Below are 14,204 nucleotides of genomic sequence, written 5' to 3' on the forward strand. Positions count from 1 at the left end.
GCATCGCATCAAAGGTGCGCACCTCGCTGCCCACCTTGGTGTGCTCCGAGGTGCCCACCACGGTGCGCAACGCCGGTGCGAACCCGGGAGCGCCCCGATGTGTGCTCCAAGGTGCGGCGTGCACGAAGTCGGACCCCGGTTTGCCCCGGGTGCGCACCTCGCGTGCACCTTGGTGCGCACACCTTGGCTGGGTTGCGCGGCCTGGTGGGCACCATGGTGCGCACCAAGGAGCGCTCCGAAGTGTGCTCCAAGGTGCGGCGTGCACGAAGTCGGAGCCCGGTTTGCCCCGGGTACGCACCTCGCGTGCACCTTCGCCGGGGTGGGCACCTCGGCTGGGTTGCGCGCCCTGGTGCGCACCAAGGAGCGCTCCGAAGTGTGCTCCAAGGTGCGGCGTGCACGAAGTCGGAGCCCGGTTTGCCCCGGGTGCGCACCTTCGCCGCGGTGCGCACCATGGCGTGCACGAAGTCGGAGCCCGGTTTGCCCCGGGTGCGCACCTCGCGTGCACCTTCGGCGGGGTTGCGCGCCCTGGTGGGCACCATGGTGCGCACCAAGGAGCGCTCCGAAGTGTGCTCCAAGGTGCGGCGTGCACGAAGTCGGAGCCCAGTTTGCCCCGGGTGCGCACCTCGCGTGCACCTTCGGCGGGGTTGCGCGCCCTGGTGGGCACCATGGTGCGCACCAAGGAGCGCTCCGAAGTGTGCTCCAAGGTGCGGCGTGCACGAAGTCGGAGCCCGGTTTGCCCCGGGTGCGCACCTCGCGTGCACCTTCGCCGCGGTGGGCACCATGGCGTGCACGAAGTCGGAGCCCGGTTTGCCCCGGGTGCGCACCTCGCGTGCACCTTCGCCGGGGTGGGCACCTCGGCTGGGTTGCGCGCCCTGGTGCGCACCAAGGAGCGCTCCGAAGTGTGCTCCAAGGTGCGGCGTGCACGAAGTCGGAGCCCGGTTTGCCCCGGGTGCGCACCTCGCGTGCACCTTCGCCAGGGTGGGCACCTCGGTGCGCACACCTTCTCAATGTTTTCTTGCCTTTTCTGGAAATTGGTGAAGGCAGCGCATCAAAGGTGCGCACCTCGGTGTGCTCCGAGGTGCGAACCCGAGAGCGCTCCGAGGTGCCCACGAAGTCGAAAGTCGGGTTAATTGCATTGTTTTCCCCGGGTGCGCTCCGAGGTGCGCAACATCGGCGCGCACCAAGGAGGGCTCCGAAGTGTGCTCCAAGGTGCGCACGATGGCGTGCACCTCTGGTGCGCACGATTCGGAGCTCGGTTTGACCGGGGTGCGCACACCTTGGCTGGGTTGCGCACCTTTTGTGCGCTCCAAGGTGCGCACGAAGTCGGAGCTCGGTTTGCCCCGGGTGCGCACCTTCGCCAGGGTGCGCACCTTGATGCGCATGCCTTGGCTGGGCTGCGCACCTTGGTGGGCGCCATGGTGCGCACCTTTCGTGCGCTCCAAGGTGCGCACGAAGTCGGAGCTCGGTTTGCCCCGGGTGCGCACCTTGGTGGGCGCCATGGTGCACTCCGAGGTGCCCAAGATTGGTGCGCACCAAGGAGCGCTTCGAAGTGCGCTCCAAGGTGCGCGCGAAGTCGAAAGTTGGGTTAATTGTCCGGTTTGCCTCGGGTGCGCACCTTGCGTGCACCTTCGCCAGGGTGGGCGCCTTGGTGCGCACACCTTGGCTGGGCTGCGCACACCTTGGCACCCGCGTTTCCTTCATTTTAAATTTTTTTTTTTTACAATCTCTCAAGTGGGAAATTCTATAATCTCAACTTTTTTTGCCTTTTCAGGAAACTTTTGAATGGAGCGCATCATTGGTGCGCTCCGAAGTGTGCTCCAAAGCTCTCTCCAGCTGCGTGCACCTGCCCCGGCCGCGCACCCGGCCCCGCCCAGCTTCGCTCACCTGTCCCGGGCGTCTGGTGCGGAACCTTAGAGTAAGAAACATCACCGTGCACCTTGGCCAACGTGCGCGACTCGACCGAGCGCGCACTGGCCGAGGTGCACACCGATTTCACCTGGGTGCGCGCGCAGCACCTCGGGCGCACCGGGGTGCGCGCACAACACCCGGGTTGCACCGTGGCCTGTGTGCTCGGGGTGCCTCGGGTGCGCGCTCGGTGTCGCCCCCGCGCGCGCGGTAGTGCGGGCAGCGCACCCCGGCCCGGCCCGGCCCCGACGAGAACGCAAACGGGCAAAAGGTTTATTCAAATAGCATTGCGACGCCCGGCGAAAAACTAAAAAAGGGTGCAACACCGGGACTTCCCGGGAGGTCACCCATCCCAGTACTACTCCGGCCCAAGCGCGCTTAACTGCGGAGTTCTGATGGGATCCGGTGCACTAATGCTGGTATGATCGCACCCGTTATGAGCTTGTCGCAGTGTGTACTTAGCAAACCGCGACCCACGTGCGAATCCACCCCGGCCACCCACCCCCGTCGAGGTGCACACCCTCCCTCGCGAAGTGCGCCCCGTTCGCCAAGTGTGAGCCCTGCCCGGGTGCGCGCACCTTGCTAGGGCGTCGGGTGTGCACCCGGCCCGGCCTACGTGCGTGCACCTGGAGGGGGCGTCGTGTGCGTGCAGTGTCCCGTCTGCAACGCGGTGCCCACACACCACCTCGGGCGCAACGACCTGCGCTCACATGTGGGCCGAGTGCACCTTGGTGCATGTTCGGGGCGCCTCGGGTGCACGCTCGATCTTGCCCCGGTGCACCAAGGCGCTCGGTTTGCCCCGGGTGCGCACTTGGTGCAAGGTGGGCACCCAAAATAGGGATCAAGCACCAAAACACAAGTTTCGGGATGCAAAATGGGACCCAAGGACCACAAATGCGTTCCAAGACCCATGATGGGTCCACGAGAACAAAAATGTGTTCCGAGACTTAATAAACAAATATTGGGTTTTAGGAGAAGAAACATGCTCTGATGCCCAAAACGAGAATCGACCCCGAAAAGGCCACAGGCCAAAAGTGGGATGCGAGACAAAAAAAAATGGGACCCGAGGACCAAAATTGGGTTCCCAGGTCGAAGACAGGGCAACCGGACAAGAAACGACCTCTAAGGCTCGAAATGAGTCCCGACGACTAAAACTTGACAAGAAGCACCCATCAGGCACCCAACTCGACACCCATGGGATGCCGACCCACCCGGGCTTCCACCTAGCACACCTTGGCACCCACCCACCCTCGCACCCAACCTCGCACCCAACTTAGCACCTTTGAACCCACATTGGCACTCACCCTGACCCTGGCACCTTGGAACCCACATTGGCACTCACCTTGACCCTGGCACCCACCTTTGCACTCACCTTGGGACCCACCCTGGCTCCCACCTCGGCACCCACCCAGACACCCACCTTGGTTCCTTGGCACCCACCTTGGATCCTTGGCACCCACCCTGACACCCACCTTGGCACGCAACTTGGCTACTTGCCACCCACCTTGGCTCCTTGACGCCCACCCCGACAACCACCCCGTGACCTACCCTGGCTAGGGTTGGTGCACACCCACCCTGGTGCCCACCTTGGCACCCACCCTATGACCCACCTTGGCACGCACCTTAGTACCCACCCCGTTACCCACCCTAGGACCCACCCCGTGACCCACCTTGGCCAGGGTGGGTGCACCCACCCTGGTGCCCACCTTGGCACCCACCCATCCTAGCACCCAGCCTGTGACCGGGCTTGGAACCCAACCTTGCACCCGCACCCGTCTTGGCCAGTGTGGGTGCGCACCCATCCTGGCACCCACGTTGTGACACACCCTTTAACCCACGCACCCTAGCACCCACGTTGGCACCCACCTTGGAACCCAACCTAGCAACTTGGCACCCACCCCGTGACCCACCTTGGCATCCACCATAGCAGTCGCCGACTTGGCACCCACCTCGGCACCCACCTTGACACTTGTGGACCCACCTTGCCACTCACCCTAGCATCGACCCATCCTAGCACCCACCCTGGCACCTTTGCACCCTAGCACTCACCCATCCTAGCACCTAACCTGTGACCCACCTTGACACTCACCCTCGCACCCACCTTGGAACCCAACCTAGCACCCACCCACCCTGACACCAACCCTAGCACCTACCCACCCTTGCACCCACCCTGTGACCCATCTTGGCACCCACCCATCCTACCACTCAACCTATCACCCACCTTCTCACCCACCTTGGCATCCACCTTAGCACCCACCCACACTGGCACCTTGGCACCCACCTCGGGCAAGGTGGGTGCACACCCACCCTGGCACCCAATTTAGAACCCACCGAGCATGTTACCCACCTTGGCACCCACATTGCAGCCCACCCTAGTACCCACCCTATGACCCACATTGGCATCCACACCCTAGCACCCAGGCACCTCGACACCCGCCTTGACACCCACCCTAGCACTGAACCTGTGACCCACCTTGGAACTCACCCTAGAACCCACCCACCCTGTGAACCACCTTGGCATCCACCTTAGCACCCACCCACCTTGGCACCCACTCTAGCACTCACCCATCCTAACACCCAACTTGTTACCCACCTTGGCACCCGCCCTCGCGTCCACCTTGAAACCCACCCTAGCACCCACCCACGCAGGAGCCCACCTTGGCACCCAACCTAACACCCACGCATCCTGGCACCCAACTTGTGACCCACCTTGGAACCCACCCTAGTACCCACCTTTGAACCCACTATATCACCAACCCACCTTGGCACCCACCCTATGACCCTCTTTGGAATCCACCCTAGCACGCACCCACCCTGGCACCCACCATGGAGCGCACCCTAGCACCCACCCACCTCGGCACGCACCTCAACACCCACCTTGGTGTGCGCACTGCGCCAACCTCTCAAAGACCCTATGTGGTGCGCTCCAAAGTGTACACCTTTGGTGCGCTCCAAGGTGCGCACCTTTGGTGCACACCGAGGTGCACACCAAAGTGTGCACCGAGGTGAGCACCAAAGTGCACTCCAGGGTGCACACCAAGGCGTGCACCTTTGGTGCGGTCAATGCAAACGAATTCGGAAGTTGGGGTCGATGTCCTAATCGCTGCTGCAGACTACACGTATGAGAATCGGACAAATAGCTTTATATAGGGGAGGTGTTGCGTTTGATGGGTCGACTCCCCTGGTTGTGTGCACTGCACCAACTTCAAAGACCCTGTCTTGTTTAAGAAGTCAAAAGTTGGGGTGGATGTCCTAATCATTGCTGCAGTCTACGCATGTATGAGAATCAGACAAATAGCTTATATAGGGGAGGTGTTGCATTCGGTGGGTTGACTCCCCTGGTTGTGCGCACTGCGCCAACCTCAAAGACCCCGCATAGCAGAAGAAGTCGGAAGTCGGATTTTGGTGAGCACCAAGGCGTGCACCTTTGGTGCGGTCAACGCAGACGAATTCAGAAGTTGGGGTGGATGTCCTAATCGTTGTTGCAGGCTACACATGTATGAGAATCAGACAAATAGCTTATATAGGGGAGGTGTTGGGTTTGATGGGTCAACTCCCTTGGTTGTGCGCATTACGCCAACCTCAAAGACCTTGTTTTCGTTAAGAAGTCAAAAGTTGGGGTCAATGTCCTAATGGCTCCTGCAGGCTACACATGTATGAGAATCGGACAAATAGCTTATATAGGGGAGGTGTTGGGTTTGATGGGTCGACTCCCCTGGTTGTGCGCATTACGTCAACCTCAAAGACCTTGTTTTCGTTAAGAAGTCAAAAGTTGGGGTCGATGTCCTAATTGCTCCTGTAGACTACACATGTATGAGAATCAGACAAATAGCTTATATAGGGGAGGTGTTGGGTTTGATGGGTTGACTCCCCTAGTTGTTCGCATTACACCAACCTCAAAGACCTTGTTTTCGTTTAGAAGCCGAAAGTTGGGGTCGATGTCCTAATTGCTCCTGCAGGCTACGCATGTATGAGAATCAGACAAATAGCTTATATAGGGGAGGTGTTGGGTTTGATGGGTCGACTCCCCTGGTTGTGCGCATTGCGCCAACCTCAAAGACCCTGCATTGCGGATGAAGTCGAAAGTCAGAGTTTGGTGTGCTACAAGGTGTGGTCGAAGGTGCTCACCTAGGTGTGCACCTTTGGAGCACAGGAAAAGTGCCCTCCAAAAGTGCGCACCTTTGGAGTGCACAAAAGTGCCCTCCAAAAGTGCGCACCTTTGGAGCGCAGAAAAGTGCCCTCCAAAAAGTGCCCTCCAAAAGTGCGCACCTTTGGAGCGCAGAAAAGTGCCCTCCAAAAAGTGCCCTCCAAAAGTGCGCACCTTTGGAGCGCAGAAAAGTGCCCTCCAAAAAGTGCCCTCCAAAAGTGCGCACCTTTGGAGCGCAGAAAAGTGCCCTCCAAAAGTGCGCACCTTTGGAGCGCAGAAAAGTGCCCTCCAAAAAGTGCCCTCCAAAAGTGCGCACCTTTGGAGCGCAGAAAAGTGCCCTCCAAAAAGTGCCCTCCAAAAGTGCGCACCTTTGGAGCGCAGAAAAGTGCCCTCCAAAAAGTGCCCTCCAAAAGTGCGCACCTTTGGAGCGCAGAAAAGTGCCCTCCAAAAAGTGCCCTCCAAAAGTGCGCACCTTTGGAGCGCAGAAAAGTGCCCTCCAAAAAGTGCCCTCCAAAAGTGCGCACCTTTGGAGCGCAGAAAAGTGCCCTCCAAAAGTGCGCACCTTTGGAGCGCACAAAAGTGCCCTCCAAAAGTGCGCACTTTTGGTGCGCACCAAGGCGCTGGTTCGGTCGTTGCAGGCGAGTTCGGAAGTTGGGGTCGATGTCCTGAGCGGAGGTGCAAACTACACAGGTGTCGGAATCGGACAAATAGCTTATATAGGGGAGGTGTATGCTTCGATGGGTCGACTCCCCAGGTTGAGCGCACCGCGCCAACCTCAAAGACCCTACGGTATGGATGAAGTCGGAAGTTGGGTCCGATGACCAATTCGATTAGTAGGTATGCTCATGAGGTCGGAATTTGGGTCCGATGACCTGCCATGTGCAGGAAGGCGAATGTTGACACTGTGCGTTGCAAGGTGCACACCAAGGCGCTGGTGCGGTCTTTTTAGTCGAGTTCGGAAGTTGGGGTCGATGTCCTGATCGGAGGTGCAAGCTACACAGGTGTGGGAATCGGACAAATAGCTTATATAGGGGAGGTGTATGCTTCGTTGGGTCGACTCCCCGGGTTGAGCGCACCGCGCCAACCTCAAAGACCCTACGGTATGGATGAAGTCGGAAGTTGGGTCCGATGACCGATTCGATATGTAGGCATACTCGCGAGGTCGGAATTTGGGTCCGATGACCTGCCACGTGCAGGAAGGCGAATGTTGGCACTGTGCGTTGCAAGGTGCGCACCAAGGCGCTGGTTCGGTCGTTGGAGGCGAGTTCGGAAGTTGGGGTCGATGTCTTGATCGGAGGTGCAAACTACACAGGTGTGGGAATCGGACAAATAGCTTATATAGGGGAGGTGTATGCTTCGTTGGGTCGACTCCCCGGGTTGAGCGCACCGCGCCAACCTCAAAGACCCTACGGTATGGATGAAGTCGGAAGTTGGGTCCGATGACCGATTCGATATGTAGGCATACTCGCGAGGTCGGAATTTGGGTCCGATGACCTGCCATGTGCAGGAAGGCGAATGTTGGGACTGTGCGTCGCAAGGTGCGCACCAAGGCGCTGGTGCCGTCGTTGCAGTCGAGTTCGGAAGTTGGGGTCGATGTCCTGGTCAGAGGTGCAAACTACACAGGTGTGGGAATCGGACAAATAGCTTATATAGGGGAGGTGTATGCTTCGATGGGTCGACTCCCTGGGTTGAGCGCACCGCGCCAACCTCAAAGACCCTACAGTATGGATGAAGTCGGAAGTTGGGTCCGATGACCGATTCGATACGTAGGCATATTGGCGAGGTCTGAATTTGTGTCCGATGACCTGCCATGCGCAGGAAGGCGGAATTTGGGTCCGATGACCGAGTTGATGGCGTGCCATGCGCAGAAAGGCGGAATTTGGGTCCGATGACCGAGTTGATGTTGATGGCCCGCCATGCACAGGAAGGCGGAATTTGGGTCCGATGACCGATTTGAAGGCGTGCCATACGCAAAAAGGCGGAGTTTGGGTCCGATGACCGAGTTGATATTGATGGCCCGCCATGCGCAGGAAGGCGGAATTTGGGTCCGATGACCTGACATACGCATGGAGTCCGACTCGGGGGCCGATGTTCGATTCGATGACTTGCATTGTGGGTAAAGTCGAAAGTTGTGGTCTTTGACCCGATTCGATGACCAGACTTCGGCTGCTTGAGAATCGGACAAATAACTTATATAGGGGAGGTAGTGTTCTCGAGCATCCTCCCCCCGTGCCCGTTTATGTCGATTGATGCTGGTGCTCGACTGGTTGGAGCGCTCGGATGCAAAAATCTTGCACCAGGATTTATCGATTGTGATGGACACGGCAAGTCTCCTGATTGCTATGCAGGAGCTCATCGTGAATCTCTATGCGGCCTTGGTATGGACTCGACCTGCGGAATGGTTCGGCAATGGTAGTCGCTCCAACACGTCCTTGCAATGGCCACAGAGGTGATTCGACTAGAGCTCCAGTCTAGCTTTTGGGTTGCTTGGCGGACTGGTATAGCCGCGATCGAGTTCCGGCCATGAACGTTTTAGATAGCTCTTGGGCTTTCTGGGACGGAAGTCGGAAGTTTGGGCTGTTGTCCGATTTGATGACCATTCTTCGGATGTGTGAGAATCGGACAAATAACTTATATAGGGGACTGTGTTGTCTCACGCAGCCCCCTCCGTGCCCCTCTATCTCGACCGATGTTGGTGCTTGAAAGGGTTGGGATCGCTCGGATTTATAAACGTGCACCACCATTTGTCGAGTGTGAGGGACGCGGCAGGTCTCCTAAATGCTATGCGGGCGCTCTCTGAGAATCTCTATCCGGCCTCGACACAGACTAGTCTTGCTGAATGGTTTGGCACTGGTAGTCGATCCAACACGTCGTTGTTGTGGCCGCCTAGGCGATTCGATTCGAGCCCCCGTCTAGCTTTTGGGTTGCTTGGCGGATTTTGCCCTATCCGCAAGTGAGCTCGGTCCCTAAACGTTCGAGAAACCCGATTGCTATGCGCCGACTCTCTTTCTTGCGAGCCTCCATCTAGCTTTTGGGTCTCTACGGAACGGAAGTCGGAATCTGGGACCGTTGTTTGATTCGACGAGGCAGACTACGGTTGTGCGAGAATCGGACAAATAACTTATATAGGGGAGGTGTTGACTGGAGCATTCTCCCCCGTGCCCCTCTAACTCGACCAATGCTGGCGCTCGAACGGTGGTAGCGCTCGGATTTTCATTGAGCGCCAGCATTGGTCGATTTAGAGGGGCATGCGAGATTCCCGAATGCTATGCGAGGGCTCTAACGGAAATGTCTATTGGTTTCGGTATGGATGCAATTGCGAGTGGTTCGGCAAAGGTAGTCGTTCCGATGCGTCCATGTCGTGGCCAAATCGATAATTCGATTTGAGCCCTCGTATAGCATTTGGGTCTCTCGATGTGATTCCGCATTCCAGTCCCTTTGGGCACTGCTTGAGCCGCATCCCAGGGGGTTCCCTTCCCAATAATCTGCCTCGCAACCCGATTGCTATGCGGTGAGGCTCCTCGGCCGCCTCGGAACTATCTGTGTATCAGACGCATCGCGGGATAAGGGGTTGGCAACGGTAGTCGCCCCAAGCGCGTCCGATGCTTGGACCATTCCGAGGCGGCCCTGAAGCCTCTTCCGTCTAGCCGTTGGGTCCTTCTCGCCGCATCCCTCGCCTCGCACCCCGATTGCTATGCGGTGAGGCTCCTCGGCCGCCTCGGAACTATCTGTGTATCGGACGCGTCGCGGGATAAGGGGTTGTCACTGGTAGTCGCCCCAAGCGCGTCCGATGCTTGGACCATTCCGAGGCGGCCCTGAAGCCTCTTCCGTCTAGCCGTTGGGTCCTTCTCGCCGCATCCCTCGCCTCGCACCCCGATTGCTATGCGGTGAGGCTCCTCGGCCGCCTCGGAACTATCTGTGTATCGGACGCGTCGCGGGATAAGGGGTTGTCATTGGTAGTCGCCCCAAGCGCGTCCGATGCTTGGACCATTCCGAGGCGGCCCTGAAGCCTCTTCCGTCTAGCCGTTGGGTCCTTCTCGCCGCATCCCTCGCCTCGCACCCCGATTGCTATGCGGTGAGGCTCCTCGGCCGCCTCGGAACTATCTGTGTATCGGACGCGTCGCGGGATAAGGGGTTGTCACTGGTAGTCGCCCCAAGCGCGTCCGATGCTTGGACCATTCCGAGGCGGCCCTGAAGCCTCTTCCGTCTAGCCGTTGGGTCCTTCTCGCCGCATCCCTCGCCTCGCACCCCGATTGCTATGCGGTGAGGCTCCTCGGCCGCCTCGGAACTATCTGTGTATCGGACGCGTCGCGGGATAAGGGGTTGTCACTGGTAGTCGCCCCAAGCGCGTTCGATGCTTGGACCATTCCGAGGCGGCCCTGAAGCCTCTTCCGTCTAGCCGTTGGGTCCTTCTCGCCGCATCCCTCGCCTCGCACCCCGATTGCTATGCGGTGAGGCTCCTCGGCCGCCTTGGAACTATCTGTGTATCGGACGCGTCGCGGGATAAGGGGTTGTCACTGGTAGTCGCCCCAAGCGCGTCCGATGCTTGGACCATTCCGAGGCGGACCCGAAGCCTCTTCCGTCTAGCCGTTGGGTCCTTCTCGCCGCATCCTTCGCCTCGCACCCCGATTGCTATGCGGTGAGGCTCCTCGGCCGCCTCGGAACTATCTGTGTATCGGACGCGTCGCGGGATAAGGGGTTGTCACTGGTAGTCGCCCCAAGCGCGTCCGATGCTTGGACCATTCCGAGGCGGACCCGAAGCCTCTTCCGTCTAGCCGTTGGGTCCTTCTCGCCGCATCCCTCGCCTCGCACCCCGATTGCTATGCGGTGAGGCTCCTCGGCCGCCTTGGAACTATCTGTGTATCGGACGCGTCGCGGGATAAGGGGTTGTCACTGGTAGTCGCCCCAAGCGCGTCCTATGCTTGGACCATTCCGAGGCGGACCCGAAGCCTCTTCCGTCTAGCCGTTGGGTCCTTCTCGCCGCATCCCTCGCCTCGCACCCCGATTGCTATGCGGTGAGGCTCCTCGGCCGCCTTGGAACTATCTGTGTATCGGACGCGTCGCGGGATAAGGGGTTGTCACTGGTAGTCGCCCCAAGCGCGTCCGATGCTTGGACCATTCCGAGGCGGACCCGAAGCCTCTTCCGTCTAGCCGTTGGGTCCTTCTCGCCGCATCCCTCGCCTCGCACCCCGATTGCTATGCGGTGAGGCTCCTCGGCCGCCTTGGAACTATCTGTGTATCGGACGCGTCGCGGGATAAGGGGTTGTCACTGGTAGTCGCCCCAAGCGCGTCCGATGCTTGGACCATTCCGAGGCGGCCCCGAAGCCTCTTCCGTGTAGCCGTTGGGTCCTTCTCGCCGCATCCCTCGCCTCGCACCCCGATTGCTATGCGGTGAGGCTCCTCGGCCGCCTTGGAACTATCTGTGTATCGGACGCGTCGCGGGATAAGGGGTTGTCACTGGTAGTCGCCCCAAGCGCGTCCGATGCTTGGACCATTCCGAGGCGGCCCCGAAGCCTCTTCCGTGTAGCCGTTGGGTCCTTCTCGCCGCATCCCTCGCCTCGCACCCCGATTGCTATGCGGTGAGGCTCCTCGGCCGCCTTGGAACTATCTGTGTATCGGACGCGTCGCGGGATAAGGGGTTGTCACTGGTAGTCGCCCCAAGCGCGTCCGATGCTTGGACCATTCCGAGGCGGACCTGAAGCCTCTTCCCTCTAGCCGTTGGGGCTTTCTCGCCGCATCCCTCGCCTCGCACCCTGATTGCTATGCTGTGAGGCTCCTCGGCCGCCTTGGAACTATCTGTGTATCGGACGCATCGCGGGATAAGGGGTTGGCAGTGGTAGTCGCCCCAAGCGCATCCGATGCTTGGACCATTCCGAGGCGGCCCTGCAGCCTCTTCCGTCTAGCCGTTGGGGCCATCTCGCCGCATCCCCCACCTCGCACCACGATTGCTATGCGGTGAGGCTCCTTGGCCGCCTCGGAACTATCTGTGTATCGGACGCATCGCGGGATAAGGGGTTGTCACTGGTAGTCGCCCCAAGCGCGTCCGATGCTTGGACTATTCCGAGGCGGCCCTGCAGCCTCTTCCGTCTAGCCGTTGGGGCCATCTCGCTGCATCCCCCACCTCCTCGGCCGCCTCGGAACTATCTGTGTATCGGACGCATCGCGGGATAAGGGGTTGGCAGTGGTAGTCGCCCCAAGCGCGTCCGATGCTTGGACTATTCCGAGGCAGCCCTGCAGCCTCTTCCGTCTAGCCTTTGGGGCCATCTCGCCGCATCCCTCGCCTCGCACCCCGATTGCTATGCGGTGAGGCTCCTCGGCCGCCTGGGAACTATCTTCGTATCGGACGCATCGCGGGATAAGGGGTTGTCACTGGTAGTCGCCCCAAGCGCGTCCGATGCTTGGACTATTCCGAGGCGGCCCTGTGGCCTCTTCCGTCTAGCCGTTGGGGCCATCTCGCCGCATCCCCCACCTCGCACCCCGATTGCTATGCGGTGAGGCTCTTCGGCCGCCTTGGAACTATCTTCGTATCGGACGCATTGCGGGATAAGGGGTTGTCACTGGTAGTGGCCCCAAGCGCGTCCGATGCTTGGACTATTCCGAGGCGGCCCTGCAGCCTCTTCCGTCTAGCCGTTGGGGCCATCTCGCCGCATCCCCCACCTCGCACCCCGATTGCTATGCGGTGAGGCTCCTCGGCCGCCTTGGAACTATCTTCGTATCGGACGCATCGCGGGATAAGGGGTTGTCACTGGTAGTCGCCCCAAGCGCGTCCGATGCTTGGACTATTCCGACGCGGCCCTGTGGCCTCTTCCGTCTAGCCGTTGGGGCCATCTCGCCGCATCCCCCACCTCGCACCCCGATTGCTATGCGGTGAGGCTCCTCGGCCGCCTTGGAACCATCTTCGTATCGGACGCATCGCGGGATAGGGGGCTGTCACTGGTAGTCGCCCCAAGCGTGTCCGATGCTTGGACCATTCCTAGGCGGCCCTGAAGCCTCTTCCGTCTAGCCGTTGGGGCCTTCCCGCCCCATCCCTCGCCTCGCACCCCCGATTGCTATGCGGTGAGGCTCCTCGGCCGCCTTGGAACCATCTGTGTATCGGACGCATCGCGGGATAAGGGGTTGGCACTGGCAGTCGCCCCAAGCGCGTCCGATGCTTGGACCATTCCGAGGTGGCCCTGAAGCCTCTTCCGTCTAGCCGTTGGGGCCTTCCCGCCCCATCCCTCGCCTCGCACCCCGATTGATATGCGGTGAGGCTCCTCGGCCGCCTTGGAACTATCTGTGTATCGGACGCATCGCGGGATAAGGGGTTGGCACTGGTAGTCGTCCCAATCGCATCCGATGCTTGGACCATTCCGAGGCGGCCCTGCAGCCTCTTCCGTTTAGCCGTCGGGGCCTTCCCGCCGCATCCCTCGCCTCGCATCCCGATTCCTATGCGGTGAGTCTTCTCGGCCGCCGCGGAACTATACCTGTTATTGCTACTGCATCCTTCGGCTGGTAACCTCCTCTGCCGCCTTGGAACGTTCTCTTTGTCGGACGCGTCGCGGGATAAGGGGTTGGCACTGGTAGTCGCCCCAAGCGCGCCCGATGCATAGACCGCTCCGAGTCGACCTTGCTTTCAGCCTCTCACATGCATAGACCTCTCTGAGTCGACCCTGCAGCCTCTCACGTTTAGCCTTTGGAATCTCGCCTCACAACATGATTGCTATCCTTGATGCATCCCTTGCCTCGAGCCCTGATTGCTTTCTTGGCTGCATCCCTCCTCTCCTCACAGCCCGGTTGTCATCACTGCTTCATCCGTCGCTTCATGCATTCTGGCTGCTGGGCCCTTCCCACCGCACACCTCGATTGCTATCTCTTCTGCATCACACACCCCGATTGCTATCTCTGCTACATCCCTCGGCTCTCACTTCTGCATCCTTCGCCTCACACCTCGATTGCTATCAATGCTGCATCCGTAACCTCACACCCCGATTGCTATGCGGGGAGGCTCCTTGGCCGCCTTGGAAATTTCTGTGTGTCGGACGCACCGCGGGATAAGGGGTTGGCACTGGTAGTCGCCCCAAGTGCGCCCGATTCTTAGACCGCTTCGAGGTGACCTCGTAGCCTCTTTCGTCCAGGCTTCCTGCCTTCAACGCCCTTTTTACACCTCGATTGC

At 59.7% G+C, this 14,204-nt stretch overlaps 1 non-coding gene across 1 annotated transcript; it reads right to left on the reverse strand.

Moving 5' to 3' along the window:
• Positions 1 to 2,219: 2,219 nt before the first annotated feature.
• LOC131865382 (5S ribosomal RNA) lies at positions 2,220 to 2,338 on the reverse strand. The gene has a single exon (XR_009364110.1). It is a non-coding gene; the product is annotated as a 5S ribosomal RNA (ribosomal RNA).
• Between the last annotated feature and the right edge of the window lie 11,866 nt (positions 2,339 to 14,204).

This window comes from Cryptomeria japonica, unplaced genomic scaffold (genome assembly GCF_030272615.1).
Source record: "Cryptomeria japonica unplaced genomic scaffold, Sugi_1.0 HiC_scaffold_109, whole genome shotgun sequence".
NCBI lineage: Eukaryota > Viridiplantae > Streptophyta > Pinopsida > Cupressales > Cupressaceae > Cryptomeria > Cryptomeria japonica.